General features: G+C 36.2%; 1 protein-coding gene across 9 annotated transcripts in view; it reads right to left on the reverse strand.

Annotated features, from left to right (window-relative positions):
• The window catches only part of ctbp2a (C-terminal binding protein 2a), a 131,342-nt gene extending 109,750 nt beyond the window's left edge, over nt 1-21,592 (reverse strand). For 3 of the 9 annotated variants that reach the window (XM_068214450.2, XM_073927484.1, XM_073927481.1), the window contains exon 1: nt 21,463-21,592. The gene's annotated coding sequence lies outside the window, so the exon portion shown is untranslated. Of the gene's footprint in view, nt 1-21,264 lie in introns of all 9 variants that reach the window. The other 6 variants (XM_068214449.2, XM_073927485.1, XM_073927482.1 and 3 more) reach the window with 2 other exon arrangements.
• Between the last annotated feature and the right edge of the window lie 5,398 nt (nt 21,593-26,990).

A 26,990-nucleotide genomic window follows, 5' to 3' on the forward strand; every position in this document is an offset into this window, starting at 1 on the left:
CACACACACACACACACACACATAATTTCAATCTGTCCTTTTTTAATACAAATTTTGCAAAATATATATATAGACACACACACACACACACACACACACACACACACACATTGTGAGAATGTAGTTGTTTAGATTGCAACTATGCAGTTTATTTATAAGGATAGAGTCTATTTTAATTATTTATCATTTGGGAGATTCAGCAGGTCGGCATCCATCAGCCTGTCATACTGAACAAAGTGAAGACAGCAGGCGTTCCACCACAAGATGGCGACAGAGACTGCATTTCTCATAGAAGAGAAAAACTCAGCAAAATTTCAAACTACAGCTGATCAAATCATTACAGAACAAGTAAATGGCTTTCTAGGTCGATCCCTCTCTTTTGTATTTTGTAGTGCTGTATTTATACCATAGTAATCTGATGCTTTACTTTGGCTTTTTTAGTGTTAATTATTGTGATCTATCGATTGCATAAAAAATAATAGGAAATGTCTCTAGACTGATGGTATTTCATGACATTCAGCCCTATAATCTTAAAATCTCAGCAAAATCACCTGTTTTGTAATCACCTTAGACATTACGCTAGACAATGGTGGAAGAAAGTAGTTCCTCTTACAAAAGGATTTTGAGACTCTCCGTGTTTGATTTTCTTTTATATACATGATTGTGCAATCAAACTGTTGTATAAACACAATATCACAATCGTAGCTGTGTGATATGGCTGTATATTGTTACTGGTGGGATACTAAAGCATGTAATATACAATACACACACACACACACACACACACACACACACACACACACACACACACAGTCTATATACAGTACATATATTATTTTTGTTAACTAAAAAAAATCTTATCGTAAAGTAAAAATGGACAGAATATGATAAAATAATTAAATAAATATTTTTGCCTAAAGAAATGTTGATTATTAACCAGTTAAACTTCGCTGACCTGGTCCCATGTCTGTGACGTCATCGACTTTCGCTTTAAGATTAAAAGGGCTAGCATTGCACCAGACCCCCTTAAGTGGTTTCATTTGAAAGTGTAGAATCTATATTTTATGCACATATGCATCACTTTGGTTTTTATTTTACTGTACAAAAGTTATTTACACTTAAATGCACAGTATTTTGGATACCAGAGCTGGGTACTTTACATTGGTTCATTTTCATATTTTTCACATGACACATGTACAAGTTATAGCTCAAATGAAAGCTCTTGCCAGTGCTCATACGGTTCAAGCATTCTTTTTACTGAATTATATTCACATATTAAACAGCTGCCGAATGAGACGCGGTGTTTCCATGGCGCAGTAGTAAAAACAATACATTTATGATCAACAAGCAGCCCCAGATAGCACAGACAGCTGTCATCTCTTACCTTATGCTGTGCGCTTCAGGGCCATTCTTCTCTGTTTTTGAGGTGATGTGCTTAAGTAATCCTTTTATATGTTTGACGTGGTCCAAACACAGTGAATTATGTTTGATCAAATAAAAGAATAGTGAAAAATAAAAACAATGATCGCTCCCTGTGGCCTGTATAGCACCTCTCATCAGTTGGAATACAATAACTTTTGCATAGATTATGGTAGAGACATTTTTCTTTTTTTCCTATGATTACAGACATGTGCAGGAACCACCAAAATTAATTACAGCAAGCTAGACCACACAGAACCTGAAGGGTACACTTTCAAATCCGAGTTTATTAAAAAAATACAAAAAGCGCCTTTTTAGGTGTTTATTATATCACAGATGACATATACAGTGATTTTAAACACTTTCAATAGTGTTTATGAAAATTCAAAGGGTTTTCTTTAAAAATAATACCAAATGTTTGCATTTACACCTCTGCATGTGGATTTGGGAAGCTTTTAAATTTGGGTAGGCAAAATCCAGGCGGAAATCCCAAAATAACAGCAGAGTTTAACTGCTTAAGTAAAACTGGATTTAAGGAATGAATACATGTTAAAAAGTATGTTTTTTATGAAGCTGCTTGCTTCACTTCTTCACATTTGTTTCACTTATATTGAATTTGAAACAATATTATTGCTATAACAACATTCCTCTATTAAATTTACTAAAGGTTTTCTACAAAATATGTGCATAACTGTTCAGATTTTTGCTGAATATTACTAGCCTTAACAAACACTTTTTTCAATATCAGTAAGTCATTTCTGTCTGAGATTCACCCGCCTACTCAAACTAAAAATCCTGACCAAAATGAGCAGTGAATTTCTCCTCTCTTCAGCGATCGCTCTCAAGACGTTTCCATCTTCACAAGCTCTGGACCACTCTATTGAGGTGGCATTTCAAATATGCAGATAATTTCCGGCATATTTATTTGTGGCATTGAATAATTTCAAGCAATCACAAATTGTTTTCTGCCAGAGACCTTTAGAAATGCCAGCGCTCATCAAAGCAGCAGGACGGCTTCGCATCCTGCAACGCGCGCAGAGACAGAAGCCTGCTTTAAATCAGCTTCAGTAAAGTGTGTCGAAACACTGCCAGGTTATCTGAGGAGAGTCTAGAACACGGAGAGCTGCTCAAGTGTGATAACAGATAAAGCGCCAGGTCTGTCGTTTTTAAACAACGTTCTGCAGATGCTAAAGTGTTTTGACCGCTTGACCTCGATACCTCAGCTAGTCTGTGGCTCCTAGGTTTCGCTTTCTGTTTGAGTCATAAACCTCACTCTTCAAAACAGTGTGAGCTGTTTAGGCCAGTCTCCTGCAGATCATACTAAGGTCTCAGTAAGTGCTTGTTATACAGTGCATCTGGAAAGTATTCATAGCGCTTCACTTTTTTTTTTACATTTCCTTACGCTACAGCCGTATTCAAAAATGGATTAAATTCATTTATTTCCTCAATTCTACACACAATACCTCATAATGACAATGTGAAAAAAAGAGTTAATGAAATTGTTGAAAATTTATTAAAAACCTGAAAAATCACATGTACATCAGTATTCACAGCCTTTGCTCAGTACTTTGTTGATGCACCTTTGACAGCAATTACAGCCTCAAGTCTTTTTGAATATGATGCCACAAGCTTGGCACACCTGTCTTTGGGAATTTTCGCCCATTCCTCTTTGCAGTACCTCTCAAGCTCTATCAGGTTGGATGAGAAGCGACGGTGTTCAGCCATTTTCAGATCTCTCCAGAGATGTTCAATAGGATTTAGGTCTGGGCTCTGGGTGGGCCACTCAAGGACATTCACTGAGTTGTTGTGAAGTCACTCCATTCAGGATGTCTCTGTACATTGCTGCATTCATCTTTCCCTCTATCCTGACTAGTCTTCCAGTTCCTGCTGCTGAAAAACAGGATGATATTAGCCTGGTGATGAGCGGTGCCTGGTTTTCTCCAAATATAATTGCCTGGCATTCACTCCAAAGAGTTCAATTTTAGTCTCATCAGATCAGAAAATTTTGTTTATTATGGTCTGAGAGTCCTTCAGATGTCATTTGGCTAATTTCAGGCGGGGAGCGTTTTCTGTCTGGCCACTCTACCATACAGGCCTGATTGGTGGATTGCTGGTGCTCAGACAGAGTGACCATCAGGTTATTTATCACCTCCCTGACTAAGGCCCTTCTCCCCAATCACTCAGCTTAGATGGCTGGCCAGCTCTAGGAAGAGTCTGGTGGTTAAACAGTTAAACATCTTGCACTTACTTATGATGAAGGCCACTGTGGTCATTGGAACTTTCAGAGCAGCAGAAATGTTTCTGTACCCTTCCCCAACCTTGTACCTGGAGACAATACTGTCTCGGCGGTCTACAGACAATTCCTTTGTCTTCATGATTGGTTTGTGCTTTGACATGCACTCTCAATCCTTGGACCTTATATAGACAGGTGTACGCCTTTTCAAATCATGTCCAATCAACTGGATTGACCACAGGTGAACTCCAGTTAAGCTGCTGAAACATCTCAAGAATGATCAGTGGAAACAGAATGTAGCTGAGCTCAGTTTAGAGCTTCACGGTAAAGGCTGTGAATACTTCTGTACATGTGATCTTTTTAGGTTTTTTTAATTTTAATAAATTTGCAACAATTTAAAAACATTTTTTTTTTCACATTGTCATTATGGGGTGTTGTGTGTAGAATTTTGAAGAAATAAATTAATTTAATCCATTTTGGAATAAGGCTGAGCCTGTAACATAAAAAAATGTGGAAAAAGTGAAGCGCTATGAATACTCTCCGGATGCACTGTATGTCAGCATGTAGTTATAGATGACATTAAGATGAGAATATGTTCATTTTTTCACTATTAAGCTTAACTTGAGCTTAAATTAAATAAATATACAAAAATAAAATAATACAAAAAAACTGCAAATAAAATGTAAATGTTTTTAAAAAATACTCTCAAACTTTAAATAATAAATAACTTCAATCATTTTTGCCTATTAGGATAATATTGGTAAATGTCTAAATTAAGCAGCTTAACATTTATTTAAAGGGATAGTTTACCCACAAATTAAATATCTGTAATTCTTTACTAGTTTCAAACCATTATAATTTTTTTTCTTGTGTTGAACACTAACTAAGATATATATTTTGAAGAAAGTTGAAAACCTGTAACCATTGACATCCATAGTATTTGCTTTTCCTATGATGAAAGTCAATGGTTACAGGTTTTCAGCTTTGTTCAAAATATCTTCTTTAACAGAAGAAAGAAACTCATTTGAAACAACTTGACTGAGTACATTAACATTTTTGGGTGAACTATCCCTTTAAGACTTTTGAAACGACAACAAAAAAGCTACATCAACAAAAAATGCTCCTTTCTATTACAAACAGGATCCTCCTCAAGCAACATCAATCTCTCGACCTCACTCCCACATGTCTCTATCTCCAAACGAATCACTTTCTTTCTCAGTCATATCTCTAGCTTTCTTCCTCTCAGCGTAGGACAGAAACCTTCTTATGCACGTCACAAAAATACCACAAAACACAACAAGAATAAGCAAGAAAGGCAGCATTTGTGATGTAACTGCAGAAACGGTGTGCGAAATGCCTCCCTGAAGGCAGTATTGATCTGTTATAGTCGCTGCTATAATGAGTTAAACATTTTGTCCGACCCCTCACAGTTTGAGTATAATAAAGGGGCCTCTTGTCTCTCTGACCCCTTCATAACACACTGAACTCCATGACCCGGGTTTGACTCTCACTCCTGGAGTCCAACTCTAATAACCTGAAAGCTGAATGAGATTGGAAAAAAAAAAATGACATTGCGGTATTTTCTTTAATACCTGACCCTGAACCACAAAACCAGCGATGTGTGACTTTGGTTTATTTTATCATTATCATTAGACTATCAAGAGAAGATAATGTTCCATAAAGATGTTTTATATGTTTTCCTACTGTAAATATATCAAAACTCAATTTTTTATCAGTAATATTTATTATATTTGTTCAACTTTAATGGGGATTTTCCTAAAATTTACATTAAAAATGCTAAAAAAAGGTTCGAATAATGAATTTTAGTGACATTTTTAGCACTACTGTAATTTGAGCTGGATTAGCTTGTCGGGTGGTTATCATTACCTCACTTTTTCATGCAACAAATGTACTTCCTGGATTTTTGTCAAAATGCTTATCATACTATTTGCTGTTTACAAAAATGTATGTTTATTTTCAAATGTGCATTAAAACTGTGAGTTATTAAAGTTTTATATATAATGTCATGAAATTAGAATTTTAGAAATATGAAAAAAGTTTAAAAATATTTCAAATGCTAATTTATTATCATCCATCATAAAAATAATTAAAAAAATGATGAATCTGTTAAAACTCGTTTTAAATTAAAACTGCAGCCTATAGGCATATAGCAACTTGGCCAGCCCATTTCCTCAGCCAGAGTTTGTCCATTTAAATAATAAAAGCCTTCTTTTATTGGTTATTCTTCTCGAAGCCTTCTTCTATTGGTAATTTTCACAATTTATGATGGCATACTGTTAAAAATGGAGAGGGGTCTGAATGCAGACCTGGTGCAGTGCAATCTTGGCTGCATCCAATGCTTTTCAAAGGGCTAACCTAATCCCACCCCTAACCCTAACCCATCACAGTGACGTCACTAGCTCCATTTGAGTGCATGGTGTCTGATATTGCATCGCTGAGTGATGCAATCTCAGCTTGCATCATAAAGGCTGCATCCAGATACTATTGCAAAAATTGGACGAATGAGCTTAGGGGCCAAATTCTGGACTTTGGGCCTAAAATGTATGTGTGTGTGTGTGTATATATATGTGTATGTGTGTATATATATATATATATATATATATATATATATATATATATATATATATATATATATATATATATATATATATATATATATATATATATATATATATATATATATATACACACACACAATGTATTCTGAGTAATGTATATATTGAAGGTGGTCATTTGAGATTATTCTGGAAGGAATTATATTAGGACACACGTTCTCATCTTGGATGTAAATAGTCTTTTCATTTTTATTATTATTTTCTTTAGATTTTTATGCCTTTTTTCTTTTTATAATTTAACAAAATTTGAGCACTATGTATAGTTAAGGTTCTGTACTGAGATCCAAACATAACTTTAAATATTATTTGACTGAACTCAAGTGAGCTTTAACAATAAACATAAAATAAATAAAGAAAATGAGCTTTTAGGAGGACAGCTTAATTGCATTATGTTCAATCCACTTAAATTTGCAAAGATAACTAATAAGTTGAACTTAATTTCTTTATGTTGTCCCAACACAAACTGATTGTGGAACCCAGCATTTTTTGTGTGGATTTCAAATAGTTGCACATAAGCCAAATATTATTCATATCCTAACAAAGCCTGCATCAATGCTTTACTATGCTTTTAGAAGATGCAATCATCTCTATAAGCATTATATAACTCACCGGCCACTTTATTAGGTACACTTTACTAGTACCAGGTTGGACCCCCTTTTGCCTTCAGAACTGCCTTAATCGTTCATGGCATAGATCATTGCAAAGATAACCATAAAGTTACCAAAAAAACGTATAAATTGCATGTGTTTTAAATCCTGTGACTGTGTTTAAAGCATTCAGGCACAGGAATTTAATATTTTTGTATGTTCAAGAAAGATTGATTGTGTTTTTGCGCAGCATTAAGATTAAACAGTTATTTTTTTAACTATTCAATTTGCCTAATAATAATAATGCATTTTATTTAAAGGCACCTTTCATGACACTCAAGGTCACCGTACAGGACAACTAGAGCAATCAGTTCAAATAAAAACCTCAATAAAAGTCAATAGAAAACAATACAAACTTTACAAATGCAGTCAGGTTAAAGAGAATAAGCTGTTCTAAACAGATGTGTTTGAAGTTTGGATTTAAATTGTGAAAGAGAGTCTAGATTACGGAGATCAGGAGGAAGAAGTGAATTCCGAAGCTGAGGAGCAGAGTGGCTGAAGGACAGGGCCGGAGTGGGACTCTTTTTCAGCCCTGGAGTTTCAAGCCTTAGACCGGCCCACCTCAGTTCACCACTGACTATAGTAAAATAAGGTCATTTCCAATTCAGTTTCTAATTACACTATCACGTCTTTTTTTGAGAAAACTGCTGTTTAAGAACTTCAAATGTTCAACAACCCTTACAGTATTATATGTCTGAAAAAAAATTAAATAAAAAATGTTACTTGGACAAGAACTGAACCCGGGTTGGCCGCGTCATAACCTAACGTGCTAACCACTGTACTAACCACAGTTATATCATCATTAACCTGCAGGCTGTACCTTGCTCACGAGGCTACGAGAAAATAGATAAAAAGAGCAGAGCTGCGGTAAAATAATGAATAAGGAGGCTGTGGTCAAGTAAATAAATAAATTATTTTTAAAAGGTGTGACTGCTGAGAGCAACAGATTCTGGAGCTAGGGACACCGGCCCTCGCGGCCAAAAACGCACCGGCCCACCGGGAATTCTCCTGGTCCTCCCGATTAGCCAATCCGGGCCTGCTAAAGGATCTGCTCCCATGGTGGCAAGACGGACAGAGGGAACAGTGAGGTGAATGGAAGAAGACCTGAGTGTTTGAGAAGGTGTGGCGATATGAACAAGATTAGCAAGGTATGGAGGAGTAAGATTTTGGATGGTGAGAAGAAGTATTTTACAATTAATTCGGAAAAAGATGGGAAACAAGTGAAGCTGTTGTAGAATGGGTGTGATGTGACAGACAGTGGGAGTTTTTGTGATAATGCGGGCTGCAGCGTTTTGTACCAGTTGTAATTTATGAAGAGTTTTTTTAGGGAGGCCGAACAGAAGAGAATCACAGTAATCTAAACGGGATGTGACTACACTATGAACAAGAATGGCAGCTGAATGAGGTGTGAGGGAAGGACGTAAACGATTTATATTTCGAAGGTGAAAATAAGCGGACCGGGGGATATTATTAACATGTGCTGTGAATGAAAGGGCGTTGTCGAAGATGATCTCCGACTCTTAACCTGAAGGGAGGATGACAGAATCATCTGTGGGAATAGAAAAGCTATGTGATTTGTTTAAAGTGGATCGTGTAATAAGTAGAAGTTCAGTTTTATTGTCATTTACTATCAGGAAGTTTGAGGTGAACCAGGATTTGATGTCTGCAAAGCAGTAAGTAAGGGATGAGGGTGGGAGTTTGAGGTTGGGTTTGGTTGATAGGCAGAGCTGGGTGTCATCTGTGTAGCAATGGATTTGGCGTACCTGAATATTGTTAAACTCCCAGAAATACCATAAAGCCTTTATTCCATTTGTAACTTTGCTTTACTGCATTTATAATTGCTTGTGATTATGTTCATTAGATTTTATGCAGATGCACTCTACTGCAAAACCATTCTATTATCATCCAAAGTCGCCCTAAAGTCCTAAAGAGTCCAAAATATACTCATTATCTCAATATGAATCGAAAAAAAAGAAAATATTACAATGTCAGTTTTTTCCAATATCGTGTAGAGCTAGTTGGAACCGAGCAGCCCTAAATAATGGATTCTGAAGGAAAGACTTGCTCTGCATGTCATCTCCGCATAATGATAAAGGCCAAAAGATTAATAGTCAAAATCAATCAGCAATACAGAGACACTTTGCCCAGTTTCTTCTCATCTGATCTCTAACTGAAGGGACATCTGCTGAAACGGGAGAGGGCGAGGGGTTATTGTGCTCTTATCTGTCGCAGATAGCCTGTGGCCACACGTAAATAAGGTCCATGAGAACCATTCAGTGAAGCTCAGTTGCACAATATATTGAAGATCTTATCAGCAGCGGTAGCGTTTCTCAAACGTTCAACACTGGCCTGATTGAATCAGTATCGGAAACAGCAATGGGAATCTATTGGTACCACACAGTTGTATTTAAATCAATATTTGGGGTCTTGACAAGGGATGCCACAATACTCTGCTCAATACATATATGAATATTGCGGTTTTGCATTAAAATGTATTATTCGTTAATTTTCCTTTGGCTTAGTCCCTTTATTCGCCACCATGGAATGAAGCGCCAACTTATCCAGAAAATGTTTTACACAGTGACCCCCAGTATAGGGAAACATCCATACACACTCATTCATACACATACACTACAGCCAATTAAGTTTATTTAATTCACCTATAGCACATGTCTTTGGCCTGTGGGAGAAATCTGAAAACCCGAAGGAAACCCACATGACCTCCACACAGAAATGGCAACTGATCCAGCTGGGGACTGGAACCAGCGACCTTCTTGCTGTAAGGCGACAGTGCTAACCACTGAGCCACCATGACACCCTAAAATGTATTATATAAATGAGATTACATATATAATGTCAATTTAAAGGGATAGTTCACCCAAAAATGAACATTTCCTCACCCTTTACTTCCTCAAATAACTAACAAAAGTAAGAGAAACAAGATATGCTGAAGAATGTTGGAAAAAGCAGGCATTAGCTATGTTTTCATCCAAAAATGCGGATAAACTTTATGCGCAAAACTGGATTATCGCATAAAAGTTGTGCGAATGAAGCAGCGTTTCCATCCAACGAGTCAAAGCGAACAAAATCGCCACTTCCTGATTAACTGGCGCCAAATATCAACAGTAAAAACTGCATTTGCTGCAGTAGAAGCTGCATCAAGCTTTTCTAAATGAATGCGCCTCAGAAGGCAATCCTGACAAGCAGTGAGCGCGCAGTGGCGTTTGAAGGTGTCAGACGCGGAGCACAGGCGCTCTTGATTCTGGAGGTCATTAATAATATTATAACACTAATACTGAAATGGTAAGGCGTTTTATAATGACCAAAACAACATTTCAGATGTTTTATAATGTGCTCAGCCTGACGTTTTGTCCATTCACACACATTTTAAGCATCACATGATCTCTTTTAACAAAATCACATGACCTTTTTTAATGCGCATACTGGAGTTTGTGCGGTAAAAGTGTTTCCATCGCAGTTTATGCGCATCTTTTCTTATCGAATAAAAAGTTTATCCTACCCAGTTAGGCACATACGTTTTTTATGCGCATTTTCAAAATTTATGCGCATCATATCGTTTCCATCAACTGTTTTTTTATGCGCATTTGCAAAATGCACATAAAATAGGTGGATGGAAACATAGCTATTGACATCCATAGCATGAACAAAAAAAAAGTATAGAAGTCAATAGCAGTTTTTCCGAACTTTCTTCAGAGTATCTTACTTTGTGTTAAACAGAAGACAGAAACATATAGATGTAAATGGTGAGTAAATGATGACAGAATTTTCATTTTTGGGTGAACTGTTTCCTTAAGTTCTACATCTGCACTTGTCAGAATTCGCAAACTCATACTACACCCTAGAAGTATGTACTTTTTTGTGAAGGAAAATTATATAGTTTTGAGTGTGTAACGGAAGAGTATGCAAGCTTTGAGACATGCAACTTCCTCGTTAACAGATCGTTATGTTGCTTGGTTACGTGCTCTGTCAATCATCTCGACACATCATCCACATTTCTTTCATAATTAATTACCTTCCTTATTGGAGAAGCAGCAGCAGCATGATCATTGCATTCACGCAAGTCATAAAGTCGAATTCAATAAACAACATTGTCAACTTTAGTCACAATACAGATTGTAGATACACATTTCAGTGAACCCGTGAATTGCACGTGCCCCAAACACGTGCAGTGAACCACTAGGCATGGATCAACCATAAACTTGCATACAACCATATCAACATGGCTAAAAACTACCAAACGTTTAATAATACGTTTAATTTTCACAGGGCCAAATAAATAAAACAAAAATAAACAACTAGCATACCTTTCCAGAGCAACGTATCCGTCATCAAGACGATCACATGGATGTCTTCTCTTGTTCTACTGCTACTAATGATCTATGATACTAACGAATCAGTAGCATGTAGGTTTGGGTCGATAGATGATGCCATCGTGATTTGGTTATGGGTAAAACAAACACCATGCGGGTCAGAAACTGTAGGCTACAAATAATTAAAGAATAATAAATTATTCATGAATAATTAGTTCACCGACACCTATGACCATGCCGTCAATGTCCATCGCGATGTTTCACATTAGACATCGTATGATGCCAAATTGGTCGACAACCTGGGGACTGTACACAGTCTAGGGGAGACCTGGGCATTTTGCGGCTCACTTGACTTCTTTGATCGGCCCGTGTGAAGTATTTATTTAATTAAAATTCAACCGCAAACAAGGCTTTGCAATGCGAATTTCTGATATTTATGTGCAAGGACTTTCACTTATAGCGTCTTTTTCAATCTCAGTTTCGTTACTTCAAATGGCGATGTGCAGGTTCAGCAGGCACTGAAAAGAACTGGAACATTTCAGAGTGCCGTGAGCGAACCACGAATAACGTGACAGGAACCAATCAGGCAGCTTCACACTTTGTATGGAATTACACAGTAATAAAGGTAAACTAATTACCTCTAGGGTTGCACGATACTAGAAATCGATTCGATACAAATCGATACTGAAATTTTAAAAACGGAAATTTCCAGCTAACATTTGAGCGCATTCTTAAACTCTTATTGACATCCTAACATCTTAAACAATGGCATGATTTCCCATTGTGGTCACGTGCTCAACAGAAATGACTATGATTGGCCATGAGGGTCATCAGTTCACTGAACTCACCGCTGTTTATTGAGTGTGACCATAGATAAAGGGACACTGGAGCGTTTTAAAGGGCGTGATTCCTCAGCGTATTGCTCGTATGTCAGCTTGTAGACAAACCAGCTGATTGACATGACTTCGAAACGCTCCAGTGTCCCTGTATCTGTGGTAAACAGCGCAAGTTCGGTGAACTGATGACCTGCACGGCCAATTGTGCAGCTCTAGAATTTATATTGTGATAGGGCTGCTCGATTTTGGGAAAAATCATAATCACGATTATTTTGGTCATAATTGTAATCACGATTATTTAAACGATTACTGTTGAAGTCAAAATTATTAGCGCTCCTGGGAATATTTTTTTTTTTTAAATAAAAATTTCTCAAATGATGTTTAACAGAGCAAGGAATTTTAACAGTATTTCCTATAATATTTTTTCTTCTAGGCTTATTTGTTTTATTTTAGCTAGAATAAAAGAAGTTTTAAATATTTTGAAACCCATTTTAAGGTCTATAATATTAGCCCCCTTAAGCCATATATTTTTTGATTGTCTGCAGAAGAAACTACTGTTATACAATGAACTGCTTAATTACCCGTATTAAGCCTTTGAATTGCACTTTAATCTGAATGCTTGTATTTAGAAAAATATCTAGAAAAAATTATGTACTGTCATCAGAGCAAAGATAAAACAAATCAGTAATCAGAAATGATATATAAAAACTATTATGTTCAAAAATAAGTAAAAAAAAAAAAAACTTCTTTCCATTAAACAGAAATTGGGCAGGAAAGGGTTGCTAATATTTAGGAGGGCTAATAATTCTGACTTCAATGTATACATACAGTTATTTTCCTCCCTGCAAAGAAAAAATAAATAAATACAATAGAATAAAAATATGAAACAAACTGTGCTTGAAGCATCTTTACTGTAAGAATAAAACTTTAGCTACAAAAATCCTTCAGTCAAGAGCAGAGGGATTTTCTCGTTTTGTTTGATTAATGATAAAAACAACATTGCGCGCTGTCTCTTTAATGGTTTCTCTTTCACGTGTCTTTTGATCCTCAACTCGTTTATTACACAAATGAGGGTTATTATGAATAATCACTAAACACTGCGTTTTGACACCTATTTGACCATTAAAGCGCTCACTTTAAGATGACTTTAGATGTCTGCGCCTCGTCCGTTTCGCGAGGTGCGCACGGTCAGCGGAGGTGTGCGATGCGGCGCCAGGCGCAAGTATAATTCCAGCTTCAGAGTGCGAATGAGACCGAATGCTGACCTGCCACATGCTTCTGGCTGTGTGCACTTGCCGCACACACATAAGCACGCGGTCTTTCGCGCTTTTAGGAGCAACCTGCGATTAATGCTTTTTCATAATCGTTTGAAGCCAAAATCGAAATCGGATTTTCGTTTAATTGCACAACCCTATATTGTGATGCTGGTCTTTAAAATAATTGTGTAAAAACAATTCGTTTTTTTAATGTTCATTGAATAGTTTTACAGAATTCATAGTTTCACCTCTAAAACCGCAGTCTAATGTGGCCCCTTGAAAAAATTAATTGCCTACCCCTGCTCTAGGGACAGCAGAGACTTATTTTACATCGTGTAAAAGGTGCATAATAGGTCCCCTTTAATATTATTTAGCACACACTATAAAACCAGCCATGTTAAATCAGCCGAACTCCCTTTTGTGTGGGTAAATCTAATCCTGCATGGGTAGACTTGGATTCTACACTACGGATTACCACCCTTGCCAAGCACACGGAGGGTCTCATGTCTGTCTACGAGACAACAGGAAGAAAAGCCTGTAGCACTTCCTCTACAAGCAACTCTGGCAGCAGAAAGAGATCATTTATGACCAGGAGCATCACTCACAGCAAACACACACACACACACTCACACACACACACACGCACGCACGGCTCCTTTATTCAGCACTACTCCTCAAAGTCTCTTCATAAACTCGCTCTTTAATAGAAAAGAAGGAAATCCAGTGAATTGAATGAATCTTTTCTTTGAGACGTTTGTGCCTGAATCTCATCACACGCTGATTGACAGCCAGATGCGTCCCTGAGATCCACACAAGCGGTGAAAGAAATAATACAAAAAAAAGGTTGAATTCTGCAGCTCTAGGTCGATGCTATGTTTCAATTTCATACCAATTACCTTCCTATCAGGCGCCGTCAGACATCCTTTCATTCTTCTGACTGTTGAGAAATCACACCGATACTATACGCCATGCAGAACAGGCCACGTTGGTGTGTGTTAAACAAGCTATTAAACTGAGGAGAAATCATTAATATTCATGCTCTCTTGGAAGCACTCAAGTAAACGTCGGTCTTTAAAATTCACAAGTGCTTGCTCCTAAAAACAAACACATTTCACTTTTGTGCTCCGCTCACGGAGGAATGTCAACATTCACATGCTCGACATCAACACACACACACACACACGAGTGTAAAAAGAGCTGCGCTGGATTCTGTTCATTGTGTTTTCATCGCCTCTGGGAAACAACACATGCTCACATGTTAAAGACACTAAACTGAAGGCAGAAACACACACTTGGCATGTATTAAGCGATACAATTCTTCAGGCAATGAATGACGCGCATATGGAAAATATAAATTAAACATGATTCAGGGCAAAACTGCACAATATATTATTTCAGCATATTACAACGTGATCGTGTTGAGCTTCGTCTGGATTATAATTTATCATTTGCATGGGTTCTTGAGATATGTATGAGGGTTTTAAATCATTAAGGCATGAGAAACGGTACCGTTTGTAACTTTAATAACTAATAATTGTATTGAATTATTTATAAAACAAAGACTACGCAGCATTATTTTATATTATTCAATTACTGTACCCGAATGACTCCTTGAAAAAAACAATAAAAAAAAGTTTATTTCATTTGTGAATTTTTTTGCAGTGCGATATCGCTGTATATCAGCACTGGTGGGGGGCGTTAGTTGGCTCGAGGCTGCAGACCGAGTTCCTTAGTGTACCACTAGTGATGATATACAGCCATATCGCACTGCTACGAGTGTGATCATTGCACTTATACATAGGGATGGCTGACGTGAAACTGACGTTTCGACAGTGTCGAGATCTTGAAGCGCAAGTGTTTCGAAACACTGCACCCAAGCATGATCCGAAAAACCCTAGTAACGTGACTAAAGTGTTTTGAAACACCTGGGGCCTCATGTACGATGGCTTGCGTGGAAATAATACTAAAACATTGCGTACGCACAAAGCTGTAAATGTGCGTACGCAGAAAAAATTCAGATGTATGAAACACTGCGTACGCCGAATCCCACGCATATTCTTTTGTACATCCGAATGAACGTGAAACTGAGCGCAACATGCACGAGCGCAAAACCCCTCCCTGCCTCCTCCCCCGTATGAATATGCTAATGACTATGCTAATGGCAAAACCCAACGAAAAAGCAATGGCTAAAGCAAACAAAAAGAGAAACTTTGAACAGAATGTGAATTGGAGGTGCTGCTTTCAGAGGTAGACCGGAGAAAAGCGGTGTTATTTGCAAGTTTGTTCTCCGGAATTAACAACAAAAGAAAAAAAAATAGAGTGGGAGAGTTTAGCTGATGCGGTTAACACAGATGGGTCTGAACATCGCACTGAGTGCATTAAAAAAGAAATAGTGTGATTTATAGGTGTAAAATGTTGCAGTACCCATAAAAGTCTCAGTGGCGCAGCTCGTAAGATGCATGTCAACATGTTTTGACACGTTCGAGCATGAACTCGGTTCGAATCCAGCGTCTGATGAACTCTCAGAAAGCTGGCGTGGAGCTGCGCATATTCCCACGTTTAGTTCATTGTTAGTAAATCCTAACGCAAAGTTTTTGTGCGTACGCAGCGTTGATACATGAGGCCCCAGGTCATGTGAATCAAGCGATTCAAAGCATCGATCAGTTTAGAAGCGTTTCGAGACCTGGCAAATCTGCATGTAACTGCCAGGGTCAGAACAAATTACTCTCTCATGTGGACTGTACGTGAGCACGTGGTTAATTTGCTTCCAATGACTTTTGGATTTGAATCCCGACTTGCACAAATACTCCAAAATCATGGTTTTATGTATTTTAATCATGTTTCTGTTTTATGGTGTAGCCTAAATAGGACACAACTGCGGATACACCATCAATATAGCATCATTTTTGTAACACTTCGAAACAATAATAAATATTTTTACAGTATTGTGATGGTTGGGTTTGGGTAGACGTTAATGAAATACAATAAATGGGAAATTTAATAAATATTATAAATAATTATTGATAACTTCTTGCCACAACTGTGTCTGATCTAGCAAAAACCCTGTTTTAAGACCAAAACAAGACATTTATTCACAAAGTGTTTATTCGGATGTCAGACCAATGTTGAAACAACACGATACAAGAACCAAGCATTACCAATAATTAAAAGATAAAATCTGACATTGCGATATTTTGTTTTGCCGTGATATATATTGCGATATGAATATACTTTCACCAGATGATTTGAATAGCTCTATTTGGAAAGATTTCGTTCATTTAAATCGACTGTTTTGATCAAGTTTATGCAAGGCATCTGCATAAATTCTAATAAATTACAAGCAGAATAAATAAGCAAACAGTGCTTTATATTTGGTTTTCAAGTACAGAAATTGAAAAATCAAACGTAAAACAGCACAGTCATCATTGTATAAAAAACAATTGAAATTATATCTTCTAATCTTTAATAAATAATCTAGTCCTGCTATGTGACTATTGCGGATACACACATTGCGATAATGATGCTCAAACAATACACTGTTCAGCCCTAATTTTGACTCATTTGTACTGATATCTTTTAGCAGCTCTGTTACATAAACATGTCTTGTTGTTTTATGACACAATAAATGAGATATATGGAGTTATATATGAAAGTATATTGTTAGCAAACAGGTCAATCTGATTTCATACTTCAGCCATAATATTGTGTCTGCTTACAGGATGTTTACTAACCACATCTATTACCTAACAGCAATAAGATTACTGCCATATGGACATCACTTTAACACACGCACCTTTGACAGATCACAGATTACTTCCTGATTCGAACACTTAGACAAGCATTTTCATATTATATAGACCAAATTAAGGTACGTTCACACCATCAGTCCATCAACCAAACCATTTATATAGATGCTGTGAAAGCTTCACACAACTTGACGATCAGATTAAACTAATCGGTCAAATAATAAACATTCAATTCATTTGCTAAGAGTATATTTCAGGCACCCATCACAGAAAAAAAGTGGGGAAAATAAGTGAACACGTTATAATTTTTCTCAGAAAACATATTTCTAAAGGTGCTGCTGACTTAAGAATTTCCCCTGATGTTGGTAACAACCAAAGAAATCCATATATGCAAAGAAAACAAATCAAATTAGTTGACAAATGAAGTAATGTGTATGTGTAATAACAGGAAATGACACAAGAAAAAAAGTATTGAACACATGAAGAAAGGCAGTGAAAGCCCAGACAGCAGCTGAAGTCTCTCAGTAGTTCTTCAGCAACCCTCTGCTCTTCAGCATTGTAAATAAATATCAGCTGCTCCAGCCTAACATCTACATTAGCAGAATGATGAAGATGACACCAGGGTGGACATTTCAGCAAGACAACGATCCAAAAAACACAGCCAAGGAAACTCTCAAATGCTTTCAGAGAAAGAAAAACAAGCTGTATAATGGCCCAGCCAATCACCTGACCTGAATCCAATAGAGAATACAAAATAAAGATCAGATTTGACACACTAGACCCACAGAACCATCAAGATTTTTACTCACACCTGAGCAATGCATGAGACTTCATTCTCTAAATAAGAGGCGTCTTTAGGCTGCCGTCACCAAACAAGCCTTCTATATAGAGTATTGAATAATTCTTGTTTGTATTGTTTGGGTTTTTACCAAAATCTGGTTTAATTCCATGTCAACAGCTCCTTAAGAAATATTATTCCCAGGAAAAAAAAACATGACATGTTCAATACTTATTTTCCCCAATGTAAATTGTATTCACTCACAGTAAATTTACTTGAATTTTAAATGTAATAGTGTAATAAAGCCATATGTATGCTATGCGAGGAGGAGATGGTATAATTTAATTGGTAATTCTTGGTGATTGGACAGTGTTTTGCCATATTTTGTAATAATTGATCTTTGCTCTTTGAGGTTTTAATGTTAAAGTGTTTTTAAAGCGTCTCTCGCTCTCTCTTTACTCGCTCACTCTTGCCCTGAAGCGCTCACACATCACGCACTGAATCATAGCGCACATGGCAGCATTTGAAGCAGGAAGACATTTATTAGAGTCAGACAGGAAAATGCAAAGGGCTTCTTTAATATTTATGGCATCCTGTTGGTCAGGTGTGTCGAGGCAATGTGTGAGTTCATTCATATGTCGCTCAGGAGGACACAGATGTACTTTGGATCAGTGATTCTCGAGTGGGTTTACATTGGATATCAAGTGGCGAGTCAGTGTTATTGTACAGACCTTTCCTTAAAGGGATAGTTCACCCAAAAATGACAACTTCTATCATTTGAGAGATTTCAGCTGATGTCTAAGCTTTCACTGCCTTTCTACACCTTCCTTTCTTCATGCGTTCAATACTTTGCGTCACTTCATTTTATTACACATAACTAAATTTGTAATTAGATTTATTTTCATTGCATATATGGATTTCTTTGGTTGTTTTCTGAGAAAAATGGTGACATGTTCAATACCAATTTTCCCTGCTGTATATTCCATTGATATAATTTATATTACATTCTGATTTCAAATATGGTATTATTTAACATCACTAATTAAATAATACAATCCCCTCTTCACATAGCATGCATAAGTCTTCATTCATGCATTATTTAAATTTAAAATTCAACTGTTTCCTGTGAGGGGATACAACTTTTATACCACTTTTGAAATCACCTTCAAAAGCCATTCTACAAGCTTTCCAAATTGATCGTTTAGCTTTACCAACAACAAACATTTGCTAAAGTACACCTCTCCCTATGTTCTTAAGAATATGTACGTCCACTCATAAATAAAAATGTACTTTATTTTAAACAGAAAATCATTCACTTAAAACAATTCTTTAAATAAAATACATTTCATCATGATCAACAAAATATTTACCTATCCATATACACTTAAAATAACAAAAATGGAGCGGGATGAAGTGCAAGCTATTAAAAATAAACCCAAGTTTCCAAGTATCGCTTCTAATAAAGCAAACTGTACCAATCTGGGACATTCAGTCATTCTCCTTTAGCTTAATCCCTCATTTATTAGGGAATGAACCACCATTCCAGCATATGTTTTACACAGCGGATGCCTTTCAAGCTGCAACCCAGTACTGGGAAACACCCAAACACACTTATTTACACTCGTACACTTCAGCCAGTTAAGCTCTTTGAACTCTGGGGAAACCCGGAGCACCCAGAAACCCACGCCAAAACGGGGAGAACAAGCAAACTTCACACGGAAACGCCAAATGGCCCAGCCAGGACTCAAACCAGCGACCTTGCTGTGAGATGACAGTGCTAACCACTGAGTCACCATGCCGCCCTGGGACATTCAATAAAAACACAATGGGGAGAGCAAGAAAGAGAGATTTAATATTACTTATTAATTATTTTTTACTACTATTTACTGCGTTTACTGTGTTTACTTTAAGTACTATGTTAACTATTTATGTAAACTTAATAACATCTTTGTAACATCTGTCATCCCAATAAAAGTAATCATTGAACTGAATTGAGAGAGAGAGAGAGAGAGAGAGAGAGAGAGAGAGAGAGAGAGAGAGAGAGAGAGAGAGAATTCTCAGCGGAGAATGTAATGGGCATGTTAGAAATCAAGGTCTCGGGTCGTCAAACCCAAACATGCATCCTACTGAGAATACACAACTGCTTAGGAGTAACACCATGAATTACTTACACACGCTCTGCATCCTATTAGAAAGGATCATGTTAGACTTGATAGTTTGTGGAGTTAAGCTTGTAAAAGTAACCTATAGGTTTTTCCTTCGGGCATCGGCGCCTCCTTGAAAGGGCCCTTGACAAAGCCCTTAGAAACAGCAGATGTCCTGGTAGAAAACATCTGTACACACCCCCTCTGCTCCACACAGACAAAGGGGCATCTCCTGAACACTAACACATTGGGGTAAAGTTGGATTTATAATCTCAAATTCTGACTTTCTCCTTAATAATATAAATCAAGAAAAGTATTTGTGCTAATTCTAAATAGTGAGATTATATTAGTGGCTAATGACTATCAAACATTGTTGGAGTCGATTAAATAGTGCTAATATTGTAAATGTTGTAAGTCATACACTGTAAACAAATTCATGTTGTCAAAACACAAGTGGATTAAGTTAACAGACTCAAGTAGTTTAAACATAAAACAACTAAGTTGTCCACATAAAACTCAAGAATTGTGTTGTTTCAACATATTTTCACATTTGTAGTTTGAACAAGCAGCACAATCAAGTTTATGAGTGTACTTACATGCCATGAATATTCAAAGTAGCATGGTAAACAATATAGGGACCGTGTCACAAGTTGTCACCGTTCACAAATGAACGAATGTGCGAATACAAACCAACTTTACCTCAATCACAAACACACACGACTATTCAGTAGTCTTAAAAAAGTAAGGAACCCTCAAGTAAACACTACAAATCTGTAAAAGTGTGTGTGTAGCAAGTTGAGTAACATGACTAAACTTTTAACTCCAACAAAATATGAGTCGTCGATACCTTTTTATAGTTAACTATTACCTAATAAATAAACGCTACCTTTAAATGTTAAGTCTAAATGTGTATTTCCACATACACTGACTGCCATGTGCTAATGCAGCCAGTAAAGATTGCACACATCGGTGTTCTTATTGTTTACAGGTCATCAAGAAGAATAGAATGTATTCTTTCGACGTAGCCAAAGATCAAAGAGCCAAACGTATCATCATCCATTTGCAACTATTTGAGCCGCTGAGTGGCTCAAGATGTCCTCGGATATAAGAAACACTGAGAGAAAAGCCCACCCATCCCCTCCATGTCGCAGGCGAATAAACACACACATGGACGGACACACCGCGCAGCACCAGCCGCGGCTCCTTAAACAAACAACCGGCGAGTTTTTACATCTTACCTGGGGTAAACGTCTACGTATGTACACAGATATCGGCTCCGTATATCCTTTAAGAATCAATCCGCTTCTCAAACGCGCGTAAAAGCGTTCATGATTAATGACTCACCTTTTAAAAAACGCTACAAAACTTAATCCAGCGTGTCCCAAAACTGAATATCTGATTATGATGTTTGGCTTTAGGTGATTGAAATAACTTACAGATGTGGCTCAGTTCTGGTTCTGAGCGCCTGGAGGTGGTTTACTGGGTTTAAAAAAAAATAAATAAAAGAGGAGGTGATTCGAGGACTATGGTGCACTACGTTTCATCTTTTCCCCAGTTGCAAGGATTGAGATGTCTCTGTTTTCCTTTTCTTTTTTCTCTCTTTTTTTGAAAGAGGCGGGGCTTTAGATTGTGCTGGCCAATGGCGGAGTGGGAAGCGCGATGCCACGCCTACATCTAGTGCATTTGCACTGGTCAGTTTGACCACGGCAGGCCTGCAGACCACTAGCCTTGATCGCTATCTCACAGTAGTCAACCTTCCCTTTTATTTGACCCCTAGTGTTCATTTTTAGTCTTCTGTGAGAGCACATTTTTCTGTCTGTCATCATTTTAGGCCGTCAAACAATTTGATTCCATTTGATTTCAGTGCAGTCTACTGAACACTATAGTAATTTGAAGTGAATAGCTAGTGTTTTTAAACCACACTAAAGTAAATATTATAGCACTTTTTTCTGCTGTCATTCTACATCAAACAATTAGATTTAATTTTAATTCAATGCAACCAAAAATCAATGTATGAAAGGTAAAATAGTAGAGCACATTTTTCTGTTTGTCATCATTTCAGGCTATATTCGATTTAATTTGAATTCAGTGCAATCGGATTTACATATTTAAACTGTTCATCTAAATTAAGACTATAAATTAACTGCGTGAAATGTATCTAAATTAATGTAATTATGGCATATAATAAAACTACCCACATAAAAATACTAGTAAGTAAATAGCCTACAGTGTTTCTGAACCACACTATACACTCTTAAAGGAAACGGTTCTATATAGAACCAAAAATGGTTCTATCAAGCGCTTCATATATGGAACCCCGAAAAGGTTCTAAATAGAACTATTTTAAGGGTTTATTAAATAGAACCCTAAATGGTTCTTCGAATTCAAGTTAGATGGTTCTATTTAGAACCATTTAAGGGTTCTTTATTTAGGTAGCAGTGCAGCACTCGTGCCCGCACCAAGTCTGTGTACGCGCGGCAGGCCAGAGTCACGGTGGCAGGCTAGATTGACCATCAGGCCACCGGGAAAGGTCCCGGTTCTCCCTATGGCCAGTCCATCCCTGGATATTATTAAAACCTTTTAAAGCCAAACATACTTTAATAATCCATAGATAAAAGATCAGGTGTTATTTATAAAGGACACAAAAATGCAGGCTAAATGTATTTGAAATATTAAACCTTTAAGTATGTATATATATATATATATATATATATATATATATATATATATATATATATATATATATATATATATTGTGTGAATGATGAAGCTGTGGTGGACTTCTCCTTTCGAAAAATTAACCGTCACTCTTGAAGCTCTTCACCACCTATCCACGACGATGATAATTAGTTTTAAATAAATTATTAAATCATAAAAACATGGTACTGCACAGTCTAAATAAATAAACTGGTTATTTTATTTATTTCACAAAATAGTTTGTTAAAAATGTTAAATATTAAGTATATATAAAATATAAGTTATATGCTAATGTGCAAACCTAAATGAAAAAAATCACATCATACTGTACACTGATAACGTTTTTGACCACAGCATTCATTTTATTAGGTTTTGACTCAAAAAGATTTGTATATCTGTGTTATAGCTTATATCTATTTTATAATCTTTACTAGATAATTATGTTATGAATCAAAAACTATAGAACCATTTTAATCAAAAAGGTTCTTTGCACTCAAAGGGTTCTAAATGGAACCATTTTTTGGGTAAAAGGTTCTACTGGCCAAGAATAGAACCCCAAGGTATATAGAACCTCTGGGAACCTTTTTTTTTTAGAGTGTAGTAAATACCATATCACATTTTTCTGTCTGTCATCATTTAAGGCCACATGACACGACAAACAATTTGATTTAATTTGAATTCTGATTTACATAATTCAACTGTAAACTAATTGTATGAAATGTGCCTTAATGAATGCAATTATGCCATGAAATGTGAAACTATAAAAATAGTACTATACTACATACTATAGTTAATACTACAGCACATTTCCTGTCTGTCATCATTTAAGACTATAATTGATTTGATTTGAATTTAGTGCAATCTAATTTACATAATTAAATTGTTAATCTAAATTAAGACAGTAAATTAACTGTGTGAAATGTACCTTAATTAATGCAATAAAATGTAAAACTACCTTCATGGAAAATACTATAGTAATTAAGTAATTAAATAGCCTATTTCAGTGTTTTTAAACCACATAGTAAAATACTAGAGCACATTTTTCTGTCTGTCATCATTTTAGGCTGTCAAACAATTCAATTTCATTTGAATTCATTGCGGTCTACTCAACACTATAGTAATTTAAAGTGAAGAGCTACAGTGTTTTTAAACCATACTGAAGTAAATATTATAGCACATTTCTCTGTCAAAATTCTACATCAAACAATTCGATTTAATTTGAATCCATATGCAAATAAAAATCATGAAATGTAAAATACTGTAACACATTTTCTCTCTGTCATCATTTCAGGCTATATTCGAATTAATTTGAAATCAGGACAATCTGATTTCATTCATTCTTACATTTTCTTTTCGGCTTAGTCCCTTTATTAATCAGAGGTCGCCACAGCAGAATGAACCGTCAACTTATCCAGCATGTTTTACACAGCAGATGCCCTTCCAGCTGCAACCCATCACTAACTGTTCATCTAAATTAAGACTATAAATTAACTGACTGAAATCTACCTTAATTAATGCAATTATGCTATAAAATGTAAAACTACACGCATAAAAAATACTAGTTAAGTGATCATGTAAATAACCTACTACAGTGTTTTTAAACCATACTATAGTAAATACTACAGCACATTTTTCTGTCGGTCATCATGTTAGGCTATATTTAATTTGATTTGAATTCAGTGCTATCTGATTTACATTATTAAGCTGTACATCTAAATTAAGACAGTATATTAATTGGTTGAAATATGCCTTAATAATATGTGCTATAAAATGTAAAACTACCTACATGAAAAATACTCGTAATTAAGTAAATAAACAGTGTTTTTAACCATACTATAGTAAAGTACTTCAATATTTTTTTTTGTGGTCATTCCATAGTTGCATATAAATATAAACAAATTACCCAATACATTTAGTATTTAACAACTATAGGGTATATTCATCTGTTGCATTACAGTTTACTGTAGTAAAAATTAAAGTATACTACATTTTTTCTTACACTTGATTAGTTCACTAGGTTAATACAACAGTATGCTGTAGCATTCATCAACAAAGTGTTGTAAATATAGTATGATTAGCTTTACTATTGTGTGATTGAAAACCACTATAGTATTCACTATAAATAACTGTAGTATTCACTCATGTGGTAGACAACCATTTGCTGTAGATCATTTTGAGGGATGTAAACAATAACAATGGTCTTAATGTATTTCCTGTTTTACATTTTTAATTGCTACAGCTTCCAAGATTGCAAAAAGACCCACATGTTGATAAATAATGTTATGACAGCTGTTTTAACGTGAAGATATGATTGAATTGCCTCTTGTTACAGTTATGAAATAGTTTGATAACAAGCGGGAAATGTTCAAAGACCAATGACATTACCACATCGAAATGGTCTTTAGTAGTCATTTATAAGTGTTGTAAATAATATAAACAATACAATACACTATGCTATAGTATGGTTCAAAAGCAAGCCTCACAGCAAGAAGGTCACTGGTTCGAGTCCCGGCTAGGTCATTTGGCATTTCTGTGTGGAGTTTGCATGTCCCCCCCGTTTTTGCGTGGGTTTCCTACACAGTCCAAAGACATAGGTGAATTGAAAAGCTAAATTGGTCGTAGTGTATGTGTGTGAATGAGTGTGTATGGGTGTTTCCCAGTGTTGGGTTGCAGCTGGAAGGGCATCCGCTGCGTAAAACATATGCTGGATAAGTTGGCGGTTCATTCCGCTGGGGTTAGCCCAGATTAATAAAGGGGCTAAACCGAAAAGAAAACGAATGAATGATCCAAAAAGCACTATTGTATTAACTTCAAATGACTATAGTGTTTTTCCATGTGGGTAGAATAGAGCAATATATTATTATATTATTATTATGTCAATAATAAAAAAGAAATTAGCCCTTATTTGTTAGTCGGCTGAATTATTTACTCTGACTTTTGAGCCATGTTCTCATTTTCGAAATGTAAATATTAATTTCATAATTGACAGTGTTTCTTCACATCATTCAGTTGGAGGGAGGTGAGCTGCAGGTCAGACCATATAACTTATTTTTATAAGACAGCCACTTTGACACCCTGTTGAGTGGGTAATAAATACAAACACTTTCACTAATTAACAATCAAAGAAAGCAGATATAAGCTCTGGGCTGATGTACAGTTGAGTTCAAAATTATTTGCCCTATGTGATTTCTTTCTCAAATATTTCCCAAATGATGTTTAACAGAGCAAGGAATTTTTTACAGTATTTTCTATCATTTTTTTTCCTCTTGAGAAAGTCTAATTTGTTTTATTTCGGCTTGAATAAAAGCAGTCTTTAATTTTTTTTAAATAACTTTTTTAAGGTTAATATTAATAGCCCCCTTAATCCTCTGTCGGGGATTTTTTAATCCACTCTGGGGTGATTTTGAGTCTTAATTTGGCCACAACTTTTTCTGTGTTTCAGCTAGCGGAATGATTTTTAATGACAAATCTTATTTTGACACACATTTTGGGAAGATGCTTTGAATTAAAAAAAAAAACTCAACAAGCAGAATGGCATGCAAATCCACTTATCTTGATTTTTGTTTAAGCTGTGGTCACACTAGAGCTGGTGCGTACAAAATTCTGTAGTGCTACGCTGCAAAAATGGGTTAATAAAGATGACTGGACATTTAAAAAAAGTGAGCGATTGGTCCATATTTAAAACTTCGTCCCAGCGAGGTCATGTATCGATTGGTCTCACGCAGTCTATTGATGCGACCTCGCAGGTAAGAGTTCACCAAGCTTGAACTTTGCAATGAAGCGAACTGTGAGACTTGTGTTTCTGATCTGACGCATTTGCGTGCGTATGAATGGAATCTATTGGGAGAAAAGTCCCAGTGTGACTGCAGCTTAATTCTGTACTTCTCAACATCAAAAGACAGCCGGTGCATAAATACAGTCTTTGTTTTTGTTTACTCCATGTAGTTCTGAGAGCTGAGATGCATGTTTTGATTTTCTCAGACGCATCAAGATAAGTGCGCAAAGGTCACACTCACAGACACACATACACACACTTTAATTTGCTGTCATACTCTATATCTGAAATCCAGAAACTACGCTTTTATTTGCACAGGCCTATCTAAAAGGTTAATGGTGCGAACTGATGGTCAACAGTAAAAATTACATCGTTTACCTCTTTATAGGGAATCCACCAACAATCAAAAATGCATAATTAAATGGTGTCAAGCTTTTGTAATCAAAACATGTGGTTATAATGGGTGTCTATGGGGCAAAAACAGAACAGTAA

Source organism: Danio rerio, chromosome 17 (genome assembly GCF_049306965.1).
Source record: "Danio rerio strain Tuebingen ecotype United States chromosome 17, GRCz12tu, whole genome shotgun sequence".
Classification (NCBI taxonomy): Eukaryota; Metazoa; Chordata; class Actinopteri; order Cypriniformes; family Danionidae; genus Danio; species Danio rerio.